The 6,274-nt window shown below is 44.6% G+C and overlaps 1 long non-coding RNA gene across 1 annotated transcript; it reads left to right on the top strand.

The window, feature by feature from the left end:
* Positions 1-267: 267 nt before the first annotated feature.
* LOC144719625 (uncharacterized) lies at positions 268-5,852 on the top strand. Its single transcript, XR_013585627.1, has 2 exons — positions 268-1,170; positions 4,874-5,852. It is a non-coding gene; the product is annotated as an uncharacterized LOC144719625 (long non-coding RNA).
* The last annotated feature ends 422 nt before the right edge of the window (positions 5,853-6,274 follow it).

Here is a 6,274-nt window from a genome sequence, read left to right as displayed (position 1 = left end):
TATCCGCGTGGTCATTCAATAACCCTGCCAGCCACCTACAGGCCCGACTCAGTCATCACATGCTGCTGTACACACATGCATTGATGCACTGCACAGCACATCAGGACCTTCACAGAACCACACTTTACTCCCTTGCTGCACAAGGACACACCCAAAAGAGTGATCCATTCCTAATGTGCCACACATATGTAACTTCAGTAGAATTTATTTAACAAACGCAATATTTACTACAACATACTGGCGCGATCCCATAGAACGCTGATTCGTTACAGCACTCTCTTTTGTCCTGAAGAATGTTTTTTTTACAAATTTGGATTTGATACATTTTAAGTTTAAACACATCTACAAAGCGCTTAACAGCAGTGCTGGCGAAGAAACGTGCCTCGCCCCCATCAGTCTCTCAGCCAATCAGAGTGACACTCGCTCTCAGCCAACCAGACCCAACCCCCCCGCCGTACGATTATCATGATTCGTAATGGCTGTTACATGCAAAAAACACATCGATTTGTTAAGCCAGGTGAGAGCTCACAAGACCAGGATAGAGTCTCAGGATCCACCTAAAAGAAGCCTCACTACGCGTTAAATTTCCTACTGACAATGATCATGACATAATTATATTTCCAGAAAATGTTAAAGGGCAGCGTTAATGATGACGCTAGTCAAGTGCGTTTGGCTTCTATTATTTGTTGGGTTTATCGGGCCAGTTTTAGGGTTACGTGTATCTGCGTGTAGGGTATTCATGGTGCAGCGTACTGGTGGATGTTGTGTTCATGTGGAGGGCACCACGAACACCATCTGATAAAGATGGTTTTGTGCTTTTTCAGGTTAAAGATGTAGTTCATAATCTAGTTTTTAACTGTATACTTATTGTTTCGCGAAGCTCAAATTTCCCTGGTGTAATGCTATGTTTACTTGTGAAGTGCTCTGTGACAATGGTATGGTGAAGGGTGCGCGATTTTGACTGTTTGACTGACTGATGCCAGATCCTTGGCAAGAAAGGCTTGACGTAGGCCTGTGATGCCCGTGTCGAGTGGGCCGGAGACGCGTTACGATGCGATGCTTCTGTGCGAATCGACAACTGCGAGACTGCAAATACCGGCAGCTACAGCTGCGAGGTCTCCCGCGATCATGGACGCAGTGTAGTCAAACTCCTCGTGTCATCAGCGCAAGGTGAGTTTTCCTGTCTATGAAATAGCTCTATTGCTTATTTTATAACATTTGTTTATTTTGACAGACATAGCAAAATCCGTCTGCTGGATGCTTCCAGCCTCTTGATGCCATCTCAGAAAAATGTAGATATGTATCCACTTAGGCAGCTGGAACTAAACTGAACTGGTGGGACCTCATTTGCCAGTAGCAAAATATGATAATTGTTTTTTTACCCTTTTATCTGGCAACAAAACTGGCACCTTTTTTTACAAGGAGTGATGTTTGCATTGACCACAATATCTGGCGTCATCTGATTGGACCAGATGACGCCAAAAAGCCTTTTGGCGTCATCTGGTCCGACACCATGTGAGACTAGGCTCTAAAGAAAGCTGTCTCGGGTGTGGACCAATCAATTTCAAGAACAGTGCATACATTATCAGAGTTGTGTTTTTTGTTTGCATTCCGACTGCAGGTATTGTGGTTAATGCAAACATGACTCCTTGTAAAAAAGGTATCAGTTTTGTTGCCAGATAAAAGGGTAAAAAAACAATTATCATGAACTAGTGGGCTTAAGGCCCCTGTATTTATGATACTATTTATATTACTGGAAAGTTTTATAATGTTCTAGAAGTTACTCCAAGTTTACTCAGCACTGAATGTATCTGGAATGTTCTGGAAAATAGGTACATTTCTAAATATCACTGTCCTGGTCACAAAGGCTATGTTTGTGGGGAATAACAGGCATATGCTGTACTTTTGAGGCATAAGCAATTAGGAAATGACACTTACTACCCAGGAACAAAAAAATTGTGTTACACAGTGTAATGTATTTGCATCGCGCATGTGCATATACGATATGTATGTTGATTACCCTGTGAATAACCCAAACGGTAATGGATATCGAATGTAATTTATATTCGTACATTAACCCCCCCCCCCACTCGACTTCGAACTTGATTGGCTCGCAAGTGACATCATCACATTTCATCACATTTATCCCTCTATTTAATACCGAAGCAGCAGGATTTCTCTACAACTCTGGCTGTCGCCTAATGATGCTGGTTGTAATTACCGGCAAATTGTAATGTTGTGGGTTTCCACTCCAACACACGTATGCTGAACTAGTAACGAATTGGGACGTTTTGTTTACATGACAAACCTTACTAATTGGCTGTGTCAGGTGGTAGCGAGTTTAATGCCTCATTTATATTAATGCGATCTAACCTTAAACCTCTTATGGATAATATGTATATATGATTGTATAGTATAAATGTGTATAAATGTATTTATTAGTGCCAGCTTATATATGAACGCCAGCTTATATATACCATACATGTGTAGTGACTGACTCAGAGACACTAAGAGTAGGAGGCATTCTGTTTATTAACATGGCCTCACAGTAACTTTTAGCAACTACAGTTCCCAGTCAGGACAGCTGGTAGACTGCCTGACTGGCGACGCCGAGATGGTGAAGACGGTGACGACGGCGACGATGGCGTAGACTCCAGCAGCACGACAGGATCCCACTCCAAACGACAGCCACGAGGTCCCCTCCCGGGGCCCCTCTTATACTGTCAGCGTGGCCTGGCTCCGCCCTAGGCCACGCCCCCTTCTGGAACTTATTAGCAGGTTATCGATGTGCCCCTTCCGTAACGTTTCCTCTAGATCCCTCTGTGATCTATCACGTGGCCTGCTGTCAATCAAGGCTGCTGTAAGCTGCAGATCCCCTTCCCTGCCAGCAGCCAGCGCTATGCTGCTACGTGACCGATTCTATGTCACTACACATGCATACCCTAGTTTATGCCCAGAATTTGTTTCTGAAAACCAGAACGTAAATAGAAAGTACTTACATCAAATAATTTTGCTCCATTGTGCATCTATAATGTACAACCATTGGCGTGAAGAGTAAGTGTTGTTATTGCTATGTTCAAATATAATACATTGTCTATTATACGATATGTGTTTTAGTTTATAAATATAACTTACTTTTGTAGCTAAATGGTTAAGTTCCTAAATCTCGAATGCGTTACGGAGAGGTACATAGCGTGAGGGTATAAATCAGCATGTTCCTGTATTTCTGTGGGTCTCTATATATCTCTGGGTATCTATGTATCTACGTGTGTGTCTGTATCTCTACGATTCTGTGCGTCTCTATGTATATCGATGTGGCTCTGCATCTCTATGAGTCTCTGGACCTCTGAGTTTTTGAAGCTCTCTGTATGTCTATGTGACTCTGCATGTCTTTGAGTCTCTGCGTCTCTATGAGTCTCTAGGTCTCTCTGTATATCTATGGGTTTATTGTGCGGTCCATAGTTTGGGTTACTTGGCTGTGATGGCACTCCTATGGCCTTGTTTGATGATCTCATGGGATGTGCCGTGTGAGATTTTGTTCACGTGGAAATTCGATTTCGTTAATTGAAAAATGCCCATAATTTGTCGAACGCTTTAATGCTTAATGTTGTGAACCGAACGTCTGTAAATTTAGCCTGTATATGTATTTATAAGCACTAGCTTATATATATAAATAGTTATATATTTTGTTATATGTATATATTAGCTGGTGCTTATGGATAAATACGGCAACGCTTTGTCATTGGGTATGCTCCCCATATCTGTTTTGATCTGAACGTGAATCTGAAGTGTTTTATATAATGGGCCAAATATCACTTTTAACCCTTACATTCGTCCCGGATATTTTGTGAGCCAGCTCCCAAGTCATGCCCATTCTCTGGCCTCCATGTTGCATAACGTGTGAAACATACGATACCGTGCCACGTGAGATTCTGGAATCACTCTGCGTCATTCTAATCGTGCAGGGCTATCACGAAGAAGGTCGCTTTGTTTTACAGACACAGTCTGCTGCCTCACACGAGGGGGTGAAGTTGCTATGTGTAATACAATTTCATTAGTTTGCAGATAATTTTTGAAACTTGGCAAAATTGTACAATGATCCAATGGCGTACTCTTTTTCGATTGACATCACGTGATCTTTTAACACCCACCATCCACTCCGCTCCCAGTCTCTGCCATCTCTCTCTATGCCTCCCACGCCCTGCACCCAGTTTCGCTCTTATTCCTTTTCTCTTCTTGCGCCCCTTCACTGAAACCAACACCCACTACACATAAAACAGTCGTCTTCACTATAAACTTCAGCTTCTGTTCCTCCCTTAAAATAACCCCCATTTCTTATCCCCTGGCCTATCATGCTACTACTGCTACTCCATGCCCTGGCTCCCCAGCTACGATCAGGCCAACACCAACCCTTAACACTACCCCTATTACTACCCAACCCATATCACTACCCCAAGCCCTATCACTGACTACCCCTATCACTACCCCTATTACTACCCTAACCTCTATCACTACCCCAACCTCTATCACTGCCCCAACCTCTATCACTACCCCATCCCCTCCTGAACCACTCCCACCTGTCCTGTCCCCATAGCTACACCACCACTTTTAATAACCCCATTTTATATTTTAACTACGATCATTTTACGTGCAATTTTATAATTATTGTAATGCGCCTTGGGCTTAGGCACTTAATATATAAATCTATATAAGATAAGATGTTCGATACACCCGCAGTATTAACCAGGGCGGCCTGCCGTGTTCGAATTATGTGTCACTGCAACTATTGGCGAATGCGCTACCGCTGAGCCGTGCCACTGCCCTTGAGTGGACGATCAGTACACTGATGTGACTGTTGTCTGTGTATCCACAGAACTGCACGGCCCACAAGATGACAATCCCCCTCAACCAAGAGTGCTCAGACAACGCTCTAATCGTGGTGAGTTCAAATACCATTTGGGGCCAACTCATCGTCGACCTCTCTTCATTGTCAGTAAATGAGTACGAGCACAGATGGTCCCCACATTTACGACGTTACATTGCCTTCCTGGAAATGCCGTTTTCCAAAATTGGATCATCGTAGACTGGACCCCTTTTTCCCAGAGACGATAGAAACAGGAGAAACCTCATTTGCAGATGTGTATTTCCGTTTAACGGTCGTATTTAATAAGAAACATCCACACAAACACTCGGGAAGAACAAAAGCTCAATTCTCAGTCATATGAGAAACCAGGCTCACTGTTCAAATGTGTTTGGAGTTATGTCGGAAGTTTTTTTGCATCATAAATCGATGCATGGTGGCATTATACAGGGTGTTTTAAAAAGATGGACCCGATTTGAAATATATATATATCTGCAACCACGAACCGCCCATTAATGAAACTCTTACCACTTGAAAGGGCGGGGCATAGAGTTTCAAATGATTACCGCTAGATGCCTCTCCCAGCGCACAAACAGCCCCTAGCCTCGGTCATTCGCAAGATGGTAACCCCGCATTACAAGGCGTTTTGCGTTCTGCAGTTCAGCAAGAGTGAATCCGTAATTGGAGTGCAGCGTGCGTTTCAACGGTGCTTTGGCATTGATCCGCGAATGCCAAAGAGCATTCGTCTTTGGTACCGACAATTTGAGGAAACAGGCTGTGTATGTAAGGGGAAGAGCACAGGGCAACCACGCACCTCAGAGGAAAACGTGAGAAGAGAGGCATTTGGGACAATTCAACTATCGTCTGGATTTAGTCCATACAGCAGGTGGAGGGCACATAGAACATGAATAAAATAGTAAGTAAAACTTGATAACTCATTAAACCATGGTATCTTTTTGTGTAATTGTGTAATAAAACGGGTCGACGACAATCGACTGTGTCTCCGTCTCTTATTTCTTCGTTATGGACAGCTTGCGTTCCGCTCTCCCGGTCACTCCGCAGCACGTCGCAGAGTTGACGCCCCGCTCCCACGCCGCTCTCGCGCTTCCCCCGCTCCCGCGCACCACTGGCAGACGGCGCGCTGGGAGCCATCTCCGCGTCGCCACATGGCCGATGGCTCGCGGAGACTCCTGACGTAGCCCAGCTTCCAGCTCTCACCAACTGACTCCGAGCCCCTTCCGGCTCCCCCTTATATCCCCTCACCCCGACTCCACCCTTTGCCACACCCCTTAAGAACCTTCTCTTAACACCCCCGGCTTCGCCCTTAGACCCTGCCCCCGATGCTTCGTGGCGCCTGATTGGCTTAGGGGCTGGGGCGGCGAAACCCCACATACGTTCGCATTACATCTGTAA

The sequence above is a fragment of the Lampetra planeri genome, chromosome 6, assembly GCF_965212315.1.
Source record: "Lampetra planeri chromosome 6, kcLamPlan1.2.h2, whole genome shotgun sequence".
Lineage (NCBI taxonomy): Eukaryota > Metazoa > Chordata > Hyperoartia > Petromyzontiformes > Petromyzontidae > Lampetra > Lampetra planeri.
Note: the sequence above shows the minus strand (reverse complement) of the source record. Positions and strands in the feature narration are given on the sequence as shown.